This window comes from Pongo pygmaeus, chromosome 2 (genome assembly GCF_028885625.2).
Source record: "Pongo pygmaeus isolate AG05252 chromosome 2, NHGRI_mPonPyg2-v2.0_pri, whole genome shotgun sequence".
Taxonomy (NCBI): domain Eukaryota; kingdom Metazoa; phylum Chordata; class Mammalia; order Primates; family Hominidae; genus Pongo; species Pongo pygmaeus.
This window is the reverse complement of record NC_085930.1, coordinates 82,338,270-82,355,171: the sequence shown is the minus strand read 5'-3', so window position 1 is coordinate 82,355,171 and position 16,902 is coordinate 82,338,270. Positions and strand designations below refer to the sequence as shown.

The 16,902-nt window shown below is 42.4% G+C and overlaps 1 protein-coding gene across 11 annotated transcripts in view; it reads right to left on the bottom strand.

Annotated features, from left to right (window-relative positions):
* Nucleotides 1-16,902, bottom strand: part of FOXP1 (forkhead box P1) — a 536,483-nt gene that overhangs the window by 109,563 nt on the left and 410,018 nt on the right. The window lies entirely within an intron of this gene.

Below are 16,902 nucleotides of genomic sequence, written 5' to 3'. Positions count from 1 at the left end.
GACCATCAACGCATGATCAGATGTTAAATGGGCATAGCGCAGATCGCTCTTCACCGTAAAGTGTTTTTGTGTCAGATACCAAATTTATTAATGGGATTTTTTCAGGTCACAAAATGTGACCCCACCCTCTCATGAATATTCAACAGAGAACCAAGGGCGCTTTTGGGGGGTAGAAGGGCCTTAAATCTGCCAGAAAGTCCCCCGATTATCAGTAGAGTTCTGACTCTTAAAGAGAAAAGGTGCTGTTTCCGGAGGGGCTGGCAGAGAGCCCCAACGGCAGGAAATAAAAATAAAGGAAGTGCTCTCCAACCAATGTACAGGGAGAAAGTGGAAAGAATCATTTCAAAACGCCAAAGTGACTCTCTTTTTCCCAAAGTATTAAAATTGAGTTTTAATGTTTATAAACAAAAACTGGGATGTACTTTGAATATGCAATGTATTTTTATTTTAGAAACTAAGTTCTTCATGAGGCATCCATAAAACTCATACATGCTTTTAGAAGGTGGACTAACTCCTTTGCAGGTCAGTGTTTATCAGCTAATAGTCTCCAGGTGCATCAAAACAAACAATAAACAAGCAAACAAAAAACATTACAGACGCTCATGACCCAGCTGTGGAGACAAGCCTTAAACAAAATAATTAGAGAGTGATGCAATGCAGTGCTTACTCAAGTACTAAATTGCACGGTGGTGGCTGTAAGCACCATGGGACCACAAAGAAGGAGGAGATCACTAGGAGGAGGGGTCTGGGAAGGCCCCTTGGGGAGGTGCCATTTAAAGGCTGATGGTTTGGGTAAGGGGGAGGTGACAAAAGAGAGAGGGAAATGGCTTGGCACACTAACTTAGAAGCCACCTGGAGCCCATCTCGCCTTGTCTCCAGACAGACAGATGATATGGTGACTCAGAGACTACTTCTGGGCAAGGAAATGTCCCATCAGTGATAAACCTGGATAAACTACATATGCCCAGGCCACTTTGGTTAATTCTAAACTCCTGTGGTCCTGTGTACTTGCCCTGTGTTTGGGGTTCAGGAAGAACTGGAACTTCCATAAGTGGAGTATAATATAAAATGTTAAAACCAATAGTAACTCAGAAGACTTCGTTAAAACCATTTATTAATCACTATGAGCACCAGGTCATTTTAGAAAAGCTGAATAAGAAAGGCCAACAAAAAAATTTTGGATTGTGGGTGTTTTAACAGTCTCATGCAGTTGTCATAATCTGAACACAAATTCCAGCCCTCATTGTACAGAGGAGGAAACTGAGGCTTAGAAAAGCAAAGTGATTTCTCCCAAGAATTAAACATGGCCAGGTGCAGTGGCTCATACTTATAATCCCAGCACTTTGGAAGGTCAAGGCAGGAAGACTGCTTTGAGGTTTGAGACCACCCTGGGCAACATAGTGGGATTCTGTCTCCAAAAATACACACACACACATACACACACACACACACACACACAAAATTAGCCACGTGTGATGGTGCATGCCTACAGTCCCAACAACTTGGGAGACTGAGGTGGCAGGATCACTTGGAGACCAGAAGTTCAAGGCTGCAGCAAGCTGTGATCGCACCACGGCACTCCAGCCTAGGCAACAGAGCAAGAAACTGTCTTAAAAAATTAAAAAAAAACAAAACAAAACAAAACATACTACAGGCCTCCAAGAGGAAGCAGATACTGGATAATTACAGAAAAAGAGAAGCCATAATAATATAAAATGAATACCTGTGGTGGGGGGGGGGGAGGGGATATTGAGGGGTAGGCCAACATTTAAGGAAGAGTAAAGGAAATGCTAAATACCATACTTTAAAAATATTTTTGATGCCCACATCCTAACACCCACAACAGATACAGCTCTTGTTCAAACACCACATATTAAGAAACCTGTCAGTTGCTAAATGAGTCCATTGTGCAGCTGGCTGTGCACTTAAGAACAGATTACTATGATCCCACACCAAACTCTAACCACCAAATAACACACCTGGGACTAAAATCGTGTATTATATTTGGTTCTGCTGAGCCTTAGCCTTGAACACAGAAGAAAGTGAAAGGTTTTACTGCCCATTCAGAGCTGAGAATGGAGATAAGATGTATTAAACGAAGAGTCAGGAGGAGCGTCTCCTCAGGACATTATTCCATATACTGATGAATGGCCCTGTGGGTGAGGCAGATACAGCAATGGTCCCTGGCCCACGTGGTCCTCAGTTCCAACGAAAGGCCTGCTTTGCCAGAAGCTGCTTGGAAATAACTGGAGAAAGGATACGAGCATGGGGTGAAAAATCAACTGTGTGATCAGAGGCCAAAACCTTAATTCAAGTTTGCTGTCTTCTTCTGAACAACACTTGTGTTAACACAACACACATTTTCTTTCCCCTTTCCAATTAATTTAATGGAGTATCCAGGACATATTCTGAAATGACAGAACTTAAAGAGATTCAACCAACTGATTCCGTTGCTGGAGAGAAAAAGCTAAAGCAACAGAAATACAAAATGTAAGCCCAGTAATATGCCTGATGGCCTACCCAGGGAAGCGCGCCTCCCCAGAAGGAGGACTGCTTTAAGTATTTCTCCAAAGAATGCCAATGGGGCAGCCAATTAGAGTTACTAAATTGCAACAGCAATGCCCCATTCCTGAGATCTGGGGATTTGTCTCCAAGGAACCACTATTCTGTCTTGATTTAAGCAGTGCTTCTACTTAAAAATATAAATTAATACATCATCCATCTACAGGGAGCTAAGGCAGATAGCTCCATATTGATATTGTTTATGTCACTGTTATGCGTATGTTGACAGTGAAGCTAATTATGTTGTTTTTCTTCTGTGCCTGCAAGTTTGGCCAAGGGAAAATACTGAGTTCTCACTATACCATAGGAGTTTAAATTCCCCTTAATGCATCTTCCAAATTGCTGTTTGCATTTTCATGTAATGCAACATTTTATAATGCCATTGCTTCTGGTTAATTTGTATATACACAGTGTGACATGTCAACGTTCAGGTGACTTATAAGTATGATGAGCTATGGAAAACATCAACCTAAAAACAAATCCCTTACTCTAAAAGCATTCATAAGCATCAGAGGTAAACAAAATCATGACAGAAAAGAAAAATGACAACATCCTTTCCTAACTGTGCATTTGACAGTAATAAATTACCCTCTCGCATTTATGATAAAACTATAATCCCGTTTTAACATAATGTAAAATTTGTTAATAGACTGCTTCTGCCGTGGGGTTAGAACAGATTACACTGAAGTGTGCAAAGTTCTTGAAAAGGTACATGTTTTGGGGCAGTAGAGCATGTCTCAAAGTGCTGTATCCTTCAGATATCGGGGGGAAAAAATCACTGCCACCACCACCACCAAGTGTAATTTGTTATTTCCCTCCCGAAGAGTGACAGTATTTTTGGCCCACCCACAGGCAAACCCTCGATTTTTAAGCATAACCAGAAATGGGGCACTGAAGGGGAAAGAAAAGATGGCTCTTGGGGAATGAAATTACATTTTAATTTTTTTTAACGTTTAATTATGTAGAAATCGCTGAATATCAGATAAAGGCAACTGACCACCTTTATTTAGTATAGTCAGCTTTTCCAGAGATCTGTGGTGTGCAGCAGGCCTGCAAAGAGGCAAAGGGAGCCTGTCCCATCCTGCCCTCAGAACAATGCTCACACATCTTCCTCCCATGCTACACCACCCTCCTCTGACCCTAGGTTGACACACCCTCATGTCAAAACCTTCTTTACGCCTGCCCTCTGCTGGCAAGCCTGCCAGGATTAGGAAATTTTAACTACTTCAACTTACTCAAAAGACAACTTTTAAAGCCAGACAGAGAAAGGACATGTAATGAACTATTAACTGGAATATATAAATTAAGACATTTAAACAAAATGGGGGGAGAAAGGGGGGCACCGCTAGTGAAATATGGCACTTTTAATGTAAAAATGCACATTCGTCTATTCTATTGCCTCCTCGCTCGCAGCAGGGGAGTGCCAAACTCGATCTTTTAGCTCGCCTAAGAGAACAACCTGTATTACCGTTGGGCATCTTGCCTTCTTTTGCTCACTCTCCGGGGAGAGCATGTTGGCGCATTTTCAATAAAACACCTTCTTAGCAGTAATGGGCCACTGTTCCCATTTCAGTGGTCCCTAAGGTTTCACGATACAGTATATTTGGCTGACTCGCAGTTCGAGTTTTCTTCTGGCATTCCTAAGATCCAAAAAAGGGAAGAGAAAAAGCAAAAGAAGAGTACTTGCTTATCCTTTGTTTCAGTAAGAAAACAGTCAACTTTGAGACTGATTAGCTGGTAGGACTTACACAAAACAAGGGCACTCTCGGACCCTCTCCCCTGCTACGGGAACCCTCCGCGCACGTGTGGGCCAGACTCCCAGCTGAAGGAGGGCTCTGGGCATTAGAGGGTAAATTTCTGCAGCAGCGTGCTGGGGTTTAACAGTGCAACTCCTGTCAGTGTCAATGGCAAGCACAAGGCCTGTACAAATCCCTGCATACCATTTCAAAAATATATCTCCAAGACGGGAAAATGAAGCTTAGCAGTTGCAACCTCAAAAGCATTCAGGAAGTAGCACTCTTGACAGCGCTTTAGATGCCGAGTAAATGCTCTTATAAAGAACACCCAATCCAGCCGACAATAAATCTTACACCGGGGAAGCCGGCACAGGGCTGTGGAATCCCCTCCAAGATAATTGCCTTCCACACTGTGTGGCATAGAAACCGCTACACAGAAAACATTTTCTGGGGCTCTGCAGCTCACTACGGCTTGCTTTTCTTTCCTTAATAGTCCAATTACACAGACGCTCACACCCTGTCTTTAAGAGTGACCATATAAAAGTCTCAAGGTTTGTCTCCTTTTCTAGAAAAAAAGGTTGTAAGGCCAATTCTAGTGGGGAGGGGGTGGGAGAGGGAGGTTGAGAACAGAGGGTGTGTTTAAGAACTCAGGAATGGAATCTGACACAGGCATCCAGGTGAGCAACCCTGGGTGTCTCCACTTTCCAGTCTTTGACAGTTCATGTAGTTTCCAGACAGCTCCAAGTACTGGGGCTCATCTACAGGCCGCTGAAGCGGTCAGCACATCTTTTCTAGTCCACAGTGGCCTCAAGCAGGCTGTTTAACTCTGAGATAGTACAGGAGTACTAGATATGACTTAGGATTCTATTAATGACTTTGTCAGGAATAATAGTGTGATTGTGGGCAAGTCACATCACCTCTCTGCGCCTGCACATTTCAGCTAAACAAAGAGGAAGATGGATGAGATCTCTCTATAATTTCTTTTTTTTCTTTTTTTTTGAGATGGAGTCTTGCTCTTGTCACCCAGCCTGGAGTGCAATGGCGCATCTTGGCTCACTGCAACCTCCACCCCCTGGGTTCAAGCGATTATCCTGCCTCAGCCTCCCAAATAGCTGGGATTACAGGCACCTGCCACCACGCTGGCTAATTTTTGTATTTTTAGTAGAGACGGTATTTCACCATGTTGCCCAGGCTGGTCTCAAACTCCTGACACCTCACGTGATCCTCCTGCTTCAGCCTCCCAAAGTGCTGGGATTACAGGCGTGAGCCACTGCGCCCAGCCTCTGTAGTTTCTTTAACAACAACAACAACAACAACAACAACAACAACAGCTATCATTACTGCTATCCTTACACCTATCATGTACCAAGTGCACATTTTACATTAGCAAAGGACTAATCTCTACGTATTTTCTGCTTACAATTAGGATCCTATGTAAAACTACCAGAAATAGGGCTGGGTGCAGTGACTCATGCCTGTAATCCCACTGACTCAGGAGGCCGAGAGAGGAGGATCACTTGGGGCCAGGAGTTCAAGACCAACTAGGGCAATGTAGCAAGACCCTGTCTCTAAAATATTAAAAAAAATTAGCCAGGCATGGCATGCATTTGTAGTCCTAGCTACTCTGGAGGCTGAGGCAGGAGGATCGCTTGAGCCCTGGAGGTTGAGGTTGCAGTGAGCCCTGATCACGTCATTGCACTGTACTCCACAGCCTGGGCAACAAGAGTGAGACCTCATCTCTACAATGAATGAATGAATGAAACCAGAACCACCAGAAATATGGATTAAAATTATAAATAGAATGTTAGAGCTCAATAATCTCGAACACTGTCATGTCTACAAAGAGTCAGGGAACAACCACCAAAAAAATGTTTTTTGGAAAACAACCCAAAACCTTTATTGGGACATTGTCTAGGTCATAAGCCCTATGAAACATCAACAACTTGTAGCACATACAGTAAGTCACGTACATGCTTTAAGACTTGGTGGATTTAGTTGAGGGGGTCAGATGAAGACTTGAAAACAACTTGATTTCTAAACATATTTATGTTTTTTTGTGCTTGTGACTTTTTCATCCTCTTCCTTAACCACTTTGGTTCTTTTATTTCAATCATGCCTGCTTTCACCAAAAAGATTTCTGAATATCCAACCCAGCCTCCCAAACCACTTGCTTGCTTCTGTTGGTTGCATATTGGAAAGGAGAAATGAGTTTTAAGCATCAGGTGGCTGCTACTGATAGGGGGTGCCTTTTCCATCTCAGATTGAAGCCACAGCTAAGGTTTAGATTGGATTGCAAGGGACATTTGGAAGACAGAGTAATCTCACAGAGACATCAGACCCCTTTTGTATTAATAGTTTAATAAAGTCTTGAGAAAATGCGTACAGAAATGTAGTCTAGCCTGCAGGCCAATTATTTATTTTTTATTATTTCAAATGGCATTTCATCCTTCATGAGGAAAAGCAGTAGATGAAGCAGGAAGCTTTCAGGTCATACAGAACTTCCCTCTTTTCAAACAAATAAGGCATTGTGTGTTTGAACAATAGGAGGAATGTCTAATTGATCTTAATTAAATTCAGCGATGTCCAATTTTTGAGATGGGTCAGAACACATCTATGTAATGTCACAACCCAACAGGCCAGACCTTTGAAATCAGGGCGCGCTGTGGTTAACTGTTCTCTGACACCCTTTTTCATCCATTCGCCCATCCTACTGGGCTACTATCTTATTCTTCCCTCTAACTTTGTTCTCTGCTTACACCCTTCTCTATACCTCATGTGAATCCTGACCTCTTCCTGCCTTGGGGCTTATATTTTAACAACAGCAGTAGCAATCCCCCTTATCTCTGAAGTCTGCAAAGCCCTGTCAACATTTTTACGACAACCTGTGAAACAAGAATCCTATAACCTCCACTGCACATAGAGAAGGCTACCTGGCGTTTGAAGCAGAAGAGATGTGCGTTTGAATCCAGTATTTGTTACTCATCAGCAATGCAGGTGAATTGCAAAAGTTTATATTATCCGCATTTCCTCATTTGTGAAGTGGGAATGTTTATCTGCCTCAGAGTAGATGGATGTTTCTGTTATTATTTTCTGAGGGGGTGTCAACTTCTAAATTAATGTATCCTGATTTGAGAGCATTGGTGTGAATATTTGATCCAATGTATGGCAAGTACACAGTGTCTAGCAAACCCTCCAATGTTGCTCACAGTTAGGGGACTCGTCTGAGGTCCTTTGGCTGGTGAATGGAAGAGCTGGGATGTGACTGTGTCCTCCAGGGCTCAGTCTCCTGCATTAGGGACCCTCTTCATTTGCTGGTTACAGAGCTTGGACAACTTTGAGACAATGCTAAGATAACAAGGACCAGAGCCACTCATGAACAGGGAGGTGCAGGAAATCCTCTAAAGAAGCCACCAATCACAAACTGGGAAGCACGTACTGTGACCCTGGCATAGGATTTGACAAAGAAAGGGAAAATGAGGGAAGGGTTGGTGCCTGGTAACAAGATGGCTGAGAAATACAGCAATACTTATGGGAATGTGTGATGCATTTGGCATTTCCTATAGAAGTGCTTAATCCTCCAAACAACCCTATGAAGTAGGTATTACTGTGCCCACTTAACAGACAGATAAACTGAGGCTCTAAGAGCTTACATTATTATTATTATTATTATTATTATTATTATTATTATTATTATTTTGAAATGGAGTCTCGCTCTATCACGCAGGCTGGAGTACAGTGGTGTGATCTTGGCTCACTGCAACTTCTGCCTCCCGGGTTCAAGCGATTCTCCTGCCTCAGCCTCCCCAGTAGCTGGGACTACAGGTGCCTGCCTCCACGCCCAGCTAATTTTTGTATTTTTAGTAGAGACAGGGTTTCATTATATTGGCCAGGCTGGTCTCAAACTCCTGATCTCAGTTGATTCACCCATATGGGCCTTCCAAAGTACTGAGATTACAGGCGTGAGTCACTGCACGTGGCCAGCTTAAATTATTTAATCAGTATCTTGAAGCTGGTCAGTGGGGTGTTGGGACTTGAATGACTCCAAAACAAGGCTTCTATCCCATATGCCAATCTGGAGACTAGGCTTGGGGGTAAAACTAAGCCTGGGAGAACAAAGGGGCTGGTTCAGTCTTACTCCCATGGAAAATAAATGTGACCAAGTGTCATCGATTAGTCAGCATGAATGGAAGCTAAAATAACACAAAGTTAAAATTCTGATGTCCTCTTTGATTCTTGCAGGAATCCACAGTGACAACCCACAACTGGGCTGGCTGGATGTGGGAGTGGGAACATCGAGGGAGTGAGACCAGGGGCTCATGCATTCTTTTTGAGTTACTTCTCCTTGATTAAGCAGTTTCTTATACTCCCATCTCCACTGCTGGAAAGAGAGACAGACAGACAGACACCGATGATCTTCTCTCATCTCCTTCTGACACGTGACTGAGCACCACGCAGAGGCCAGCAGCCTCAGTGCCTGAGTTCTCCTGGTAATACACAGTGTCTCAGATGTAAACATGAAACATCAGAGTGGCGGAGCTTATTTGGTCTCTAATCATAAAAGGCAAGGAGAGATTTCAGCATGGTGACTCTGGAGAGACACTGCCATCGGTTCTGATCCTGGTGGTACTATTCTCTGGCTGTACATTTAGTAAATTGCTAGTTTCTATAGACTTCAGTTTCCTCATCTATAAAAAAGAGCTAATCTTAGTACTTCACCCACGCAAGATTTAAATGAGATAAAACAGATCAGTGGCTGGCACACAGAAAGCACTTAAAATGCTTCCTAATGTATCATTATTACTATTACTACATACCACTTTTCCTTCAATTTCTTCCTTTTGCTATAATGAAATTACAGAAGACAAAACTTATTTTAGTTTCTTAGACTTCTTATTTTTTTGTGCTGTAGGTACTGTTGATCCCCACTCCAAAATTTAACTCTGCAGCGGCAGATCCTTCAGCCAAACAATGGAAGAAGACATTTGGTTGTTTTGTCTTTTAACCAGGGTCACTAGACCAAGAATCATCTACAAGAGGCAAAATAGCAGTCCCACTTAAATCTCTAGGTTGTGGTGTGCTACATACCCCAGCCAGTTCATCACTTGCATGTGGTGAATGAGTATGGTGGTTTGCTAAACACTGAGCTCTCAAGGACCCACTGGGTTTTTGTTTTTGTTTTTTTAAACAAATAGGGTCTAACTCTGTCACCCAGACTGTAGTGCAGTAGCACAATTATGACTCACTGCAGCCTCAACCTCCTGGGCTCAAAGGATCCTCCTGCCTTAGCCTCCCCAGTAGCTGGGACCACAGGCATGCACCACCAGGCCTGGTTAATTTTTTATTTTTCTTTTTTTGTAGAGACGGGGACTCTGTATGTTGCCTAGGCTGGTCTCGAACTCCTGGGCTCAAGTGATCTTCCTGCCTTAGCCTCCCAAAGTGCTGGGATTACAGGAGTGAGCCATTGTGCCAGGCCCTGCTGAGATATTCTAAGGAGGGGTCTCTGACCCAAGTGTCAAGAACAATGAACTGTAGGTTGGCCAACATGAGACCTAATTTATGGAACCTTCGGCCTATATTTTTTCAATGTTTTGTTACTCACGGTGGAGCCTGTCTCCAGAAAGCCTGGCTTTCAACGTAGTCCCAGCCACCCTGGCTCCAGAGAGGGCTCAGCTTGCACCCAAATAGCATCATGGTTTAACAGGCTGACTTTAAGATTATTTTTCAAGTTCCCAATACCCAACTAACTCAAAGGAAGAAATGGAAATCTCTTTTCTTTTCTTACCATCATTTGATCATTTGCTGAGCTAACAAATATGTAAATACGCAGACATCAGAAAAGAAGGGCTCCTACCTTGGCCTCAGGGGGAAAAGGGAACTTCTAGAATAAGACAAGAGTTATGCTGAAGATGAAAGGATAATGCTCTGCCATAGGGAGATGGGCAGGCAGGACCGGGAAGGGCATCTGAGCTACTGGAATGGCTGGTGCCAACATTCATATGGCAGACAATATGAGTCAGAATACCAGAGAATATGAAGGATTTGGTGTGGCTGGGGTGATTATAATTCATGCTCCAGCTCCCTTCCTTTCAGATGAATAGTTTTTCTTCTTTTTCTCAATTCCACCTGTATTTCCTATCTCAAAAATTTACTTCTCTTCCTCTTCTCATTCTTCTTGTTTTGAGCATGGTCTCTGTTCTTCTTTATCCATGTCATGTCCATGATTAACATGATCTCATCCAGCCTAGACCTCAGCTGGGTCAAACACACATACAGAGTTTTCCTCCAAGTTAGCAGAGTTTGGTGTTCTTTACTCCTATCCTGGCGCACACTCAACTGTGATTGCTAAGCTTCTAAGCCAGAGATGTTTGAGTCAGTGGATCTCTAATATGTCTCTGGATTTTTTGAAGGGTTAATCTAACATTCACACAGGGATTGGGAACACATAAAGTTATGGAGCATGGGCTCATGGGTTAGATATTTCAGTCACCAAGTGTTTAAATAATATCACGTCAGACATAGTTATCTTATTATACAATTAAGTAGAACAAAGCTTGAAGAGAGCTCACATCCAAGCAGGGGCAAACTTCTAAAACATCAAGGACTTGTATGCTAATCCTTCTTAGATGTCTAGAAGAGGAAATAGAACTCTAACAAAAACGGCATAGTCAAGGCTACCACTGACCTTTCACATGTCACTCCCATTCTGCAGCAAGGTGTCAATCCCTGAACCCTGAGGTCTCTTTTTAGTGCACTCTCTCCTAAGGCAGCCTCACTGTACTGGAGCGAAGGTGGCTCTTGTTAATTTTTATTTACTTGTTCCTTATGAACTAAGTGGGGAGTGGGGGAAAGACAGCTAAAGACCTGTTTATAGTACAGTGAAACTGAATGTCATGAAAAGGAGCCAAGTCTAAACAAAAAGTATTCCTCTATTAGGCAAAATTATCCTTTTTAACAGGAACGCACATACACACAAGGAGAAGAGGTCACCAACCTAGCCATCTTCCCAACCATGGCACTAAATTTGGGGTGTTCCCACTTCCCTGACTTCCTACAGCATTCACTCTCTGTGCTAGTCACTTCATCATTCCATTACATATTGAATTAGCTCATCAAACGCCGCTGTACATAACCCTGTACATATCGCTTGTCAACAAAGATGTCATGAATTTATAAACAAATGAATAAACCAACGAATGAATGTTTTCTATTTTCTCTTCTTTGCCTTACTCCCCTCTCACTTCCTCCCCTCCTGAGAAGCATTTATGTTTCCTGTGCATATTTTTTTTTTTTTTTTTTGAGACGGAGTTTCACTCTTGTTGCCCAGGCTGGAGTGTAATGGCGCGATCTCGGATCACCGCAACCTCCACCTCCCAGGTTCAAGCAATTCTCCTGTTTCAGCCTCCCGAGTAACTGCGATTTTAGGCATGCACCACCACGCTTGGCTAATTTTGTATTTTTAGTAGAGACAGGGTTTCTCCATGTCTGTCAGGCTGCTCTCGAACTCCTGACCTCAGGTGATCTGCCTCCCTTAGCCTCCCAAAGTGCTGGGATTACAGGCGTGAGCCACCCCGCCCGGCCTCCTCTGTATATTTTCTCTAAACTGTAAGCTCTGAGAGATGAATTGTGTGCTCTTTCTTCTTTCTCCACCAGTGGTGCATTTCACATAGTGTTAAGGAAAAAGTAACTAAGTCCTTGCTAAATAATAGCATCTCTATAGGTAAGATGAATATTCAATGAGAAGCATCCCTATATTGCCATGTTTAGGGACTAAAATCTTGATGACAATTTTATGACTGAGTGACCTCATCACATGCAAAAAGTGCATTTGTATACAGCAATCAATGATTAGACTCTTCGAAAATTAAAAAACAAAACAAAGCTGGGTACAAACCATGATTCAGAGATTACACAAATAATAAATGTCATTTTATGGCTGTGAGTAAACTTGAATGACTTACCCTAATAAAACCGTACCTACTAAAGGTAGACAGCTATCCAGGGTTGTAAAAAATCATCTGTCTTTCTTTTCTCTTGCTAAATTTTGTCAAATGAAAAGAATCTTTCTGAATGGACATAAGACTGGAAGGGCATGAAAAGCAGTTTTTTCTAAACTGCTACCAGTACCAGCACATCCTGCAACTAGATTACGTTGCCCAAGGAGCTTCCACTTCATTTTGTTTTGCCTCCAAAGGCTCTTCACTGATGCAGCTAAGAAAGAGAAGGAGGAGGAAAGACCCACAGGAAGGCTGCAGCCCAGACTTCATTGGAGCCACTAGTCATAAATAGTGGCAAGTTTAACCCTTCTCCTTGGAAGCACAAGAGCTAGTGTGACCTGTGCTTCTCTTTTGTTACCTGGATTCTGGGAACTGCAGACTTAAGAACCAAGTTCATCCCACCAGTGGATGCTATGGAACTCCTGCACTATAACAACTCCCCCGCTTCCTACCACGCCCACTCACGGTTTGGTTTTGCCCCTTCCTGCTAAAGTCCTAAATAGGTTCTGGTTTTGTTTAAAGCATGTAGCCAGTATTTGGTAAGTGACAGGCAAGGCCACCCACTCTGGCCCCTGCGCCCCTCCAAATAGAGTGCCCAGAAATGAGCATGGTGGGATAGGTGTCTGCCCCTCTAGTCCAGAGGAGGACAGAAGCCCAACTCCTCATTATTCTATTAATACAGTCTAAAGTCCTTGCCCCTGCCCCCCACCTAGGTCTCAACTGGCTCCTACCGGTGTTACAATCATCCCTCACTAATTGTCACATGAACTGCTGTTAAGTTAGAGCTCTGCACTCTACACTAGTACCATGGTATGGGCTTTGCATTCATGCCCATTAATGGTCTTTTTTTCATTTTGATCGAGAACTTCAGCCTGCTGAGACTTTGTTTTAAAAAAATCTTGATTCTTCATCTCAGCATATTAACTCTTCCCCATCCTCCCTCGACACAGACAATTTCTATTATCTCTAAATTTCTTGGATCATATTCATCTGAGAGATATCGTGATCAGTTTTCTAAATGTGTGCATTCCAATGTTTCACAACATCTAAACTGGGGTGCTATTGTTATTATTTGACAATTAAGAAAACCTGTTCACATCAGGGCTTATTCTCACGTATCACTCGCTCCAGGCGTGGGGTTATTCTCACTCATTACCTGTACCAAGAGAGGTCCGGCCCTGCCTCCTCCTGCCACCCTCACTCAGCACCCAGCACAGTGCCTGGCTCTCAGCAGAGGCTTCATTGACAAAGGTTTTTGAATGCATAGATGAGCGAGCTTACTTAATCTTTACCATAATCCTATGAAGATTCTGTTTTCAGTCTACATTTTATAGATGAGAAAACTGAGGTCTAGAAACTTAAATAACTCACTCAGAGTTAGGCACCTGTTACACAGAACCAGCATTTAAAAATAATGCCTAGAAAGTATAAACAACATGCACAAGACACGCCAAATGCTCATTTCAGAGCAGGACCCGCAAATCAGGTCTTGTGCTTCTCTTTCTTGTGAATCATTAGTGTGGACCATACCTCTCCAATCACCTCTCCTACCAGCTTTCTGTTTCTCTTTTCTGCAGAAACAGACGTAGCTAAAGAAATTTCCAAATTAAAACCTGGCAATGGTTTCTATATTCTTGTTTCCTAAACCTATAAATCAAAACTGTCTAAACAGGTCATAAATGTTCCTCAGCAATATAATGGGAAAAGTTCTGATTTATAGTGCCGGTAGAATAATTTTAAATAATTACATAAGAGTTTTGAAAAAATGCAATTAACACCTTTAGAAGTTTTTTGAGATGAAAATGAATCTCTGGAGATGACTGTTCCCATACATAAAGATAGCCAGTTAAAAAATAAAAATAAAGCTACAAGATGCAACTGTGTCTGAAAGATCCTATGGAGACAGAGAATAGGAGCTACTATTTACAATGGGAATTCACTAGCATGACCACATCAATAAATGTTTAACTTTGTCGCATTATTACACGATAACAACACAATCATCAAATGTACTATTGAACATTGCAATTAAATCACCAAATAAACATCTTATTTCTATTCAGCCCCAGCTGATGGCTTTCTGCTTCTGTACTGCTTTGACACATCCTACCACACTGTCCTTTGGAACACTTCAAATCCACCTACCTGCTCTTGCAAATCTGGCCAATGTTCTTTCCTTCCTCTTTCTCTTCATTTGTGATTCATCTCCTTCAGAATCCAACCTTCTACAGATGAAGTCACTGCAAGCAACCATCCTTAACCCTAATTTCCCTGGGTATCAAAGAAAGTCTTACCATCTCTGAATTTCCTTCTTCTGGCTTAGCAAGCAGTAGTAGTTATGATTTCACTCAATGAACCCATTTCTCAAGCGCACTTAGGATACTAATCTTTCTCTTTTGTCTCTCACTGGGTGATCTTCACTTTGGCCCATTCTACCAGCACTTTGTCTGAAACCTTTACCTCCACAGGAATTGCAACTCTGAAAGTGGCAGAAGGAGGCAACCTCCGACTAAACTAATTTTTTAAGTATATGCTGCTTAACGCTAACTGTTCTGCATTTGTGTCCAGGTTTACCTTGGATACAACACTAAACAATAATGAAGCAGAACTTGACTTTCCTCAGGGCTCCTTCAGATCCAATGGGAATCTGAGAAGTGTTCCAACACTCCATAATTCGAAATTGAAATGGCCCAAGGTATCTCCCCAGTTCTTTCCGGCACCTGTACTCAGCTCAGTAATTACACAAAGAAAACCCTCAGCCATTATCCTGGTCATCAGAATTAAGAAAAAGACATAGAATCATAGAAACTCTGATCTGGAATAGATTTAGCGATCATCTTAATCCCACCCCCTCATTTTCCACATGAGGAAACTGATGCCCAGGAGGGAAAAATGAAGAGCCAAAGGTCATACCTCTAAATAGTTACAGGCAGAACCGAGACCAGAACCTAAAACCTGTGACTCCTTATTAAGCATTCTTTCCATTGCTTCACGCCACCAGACAAGGAAGATACATGAGGAACCACAAAACTAAAATAATCAGCCTCCAACACTTAGAACTGTTTTGGTTGGGGGATACATAGGGAGAAAACAGTCTTTCTGTATTTGTTGGAAGGAGCAGTGCTTTTTATTTCCACTACAAATTATGAATGAAAAATACAACTAAGTATTACTCACCAAAGGCACAAGACAAGATTTAAGTCATCTTCCATGGTCACTCACATTTCACTTGACTACTATGTAGCTAGATTTTGTCATTAACCCAGGGCTGAATTGTCCAACAGTGTACACAGTAGTCACACATGGCTATTTAAATTTAAATGAATTACACTTAAATAAAATAATTTAGTTCCTCTAACATATTATCCACATTTGAAGTGCACAATAGCCAATGTGGCTAGTAACTACCATGCTGCAAAGTGCAGACATAGAATAGACGGTGCTGCGCTGGGTGCGGTGGCTCACGCCTGTAATCCCAGCACTTTGAGAGGCCGAGGTGGGCAGATCACTTGAGGTCAGGAGTTTGAGACCAGCCTGACCAACATGGTGAAACTCCATCTCTACTAAAAATACAAAAATGAGCTGTGCGTGGTGGTGCACGCCTGTAATGCCAGCTACTCAGGAGGCTGAGGCAAGAGAATTGCTTGAACTTGGGAGGCAGAGGTTGCAGTGAGCCGAGATTGCACCACCACACTCCAGCCTGGGCGACAGAGTGAGACTCTGTTTAAAAAAAAGAAAAAAAAAAAAGAATAGGCGGTGCTGATGTCTAGAACATACTAGTCTGTGAAATGGGCATCATATGAAAGCCATCACATAAATTATAAGTTTGTAAACAACACACGTTCTCACTCATAAGTAGGAATTGAACAATAAGAAGACATGGACACAGGGAGGGGAACACCACACACCGGGGCCTGTCAGGGGGTGGGGGGTAGGGGAGGGATAACATTAGGAGAAATACCTAATGTAGATGACAGGTTGATGGGCGCAGCAAACCACCAGGGCACGTGTATACCTACGTAACAAACCTGCACGTTCTGCACATGTAACCCAGAACTTAAAGTATAATAAAATAAAAAAAAGAAAACAACAACAACAACAAAAAGCCAAAAACTATAAGTTTGTTATATAAACTTTTTACAGTAACAAGGGACTGCAGAAATATTCTAGAGCAACTTTTTCTGGTTTCTAATGAAGGAACTGAGTCCTAAGACATTTATTTATACTGCGCTCCCAATCCAGGTTTGGGATTAAACGTCGAATTGTCCAAATCTAGGAAGTGATTTTTCCGCTAACCAGCTGACTGGCTAAACAACATGGCTAGCAATATGATATGGCTCACCCTCTTTAAGATAAGGGGCAAAATATCTATATAGCACTTACTCCTCCATCTTCTAAAAGGAACCTAAGTGGCAACAAGTTACTCCTTATCTATTCTGGATCTATGTGGTTTTAAGGGAGCCAACATCATCCAGGGGGATGCAGGGGTGGATATAATGCTAGGTCCCACTGATATAGTTTGAATTACATGTCCCCACCAAATCTCGTGTTGAACCGTAATCCCCAATGTCGGAGGTGGGGCCTGGTAGGAGGTATTTGGGTCACAGGGG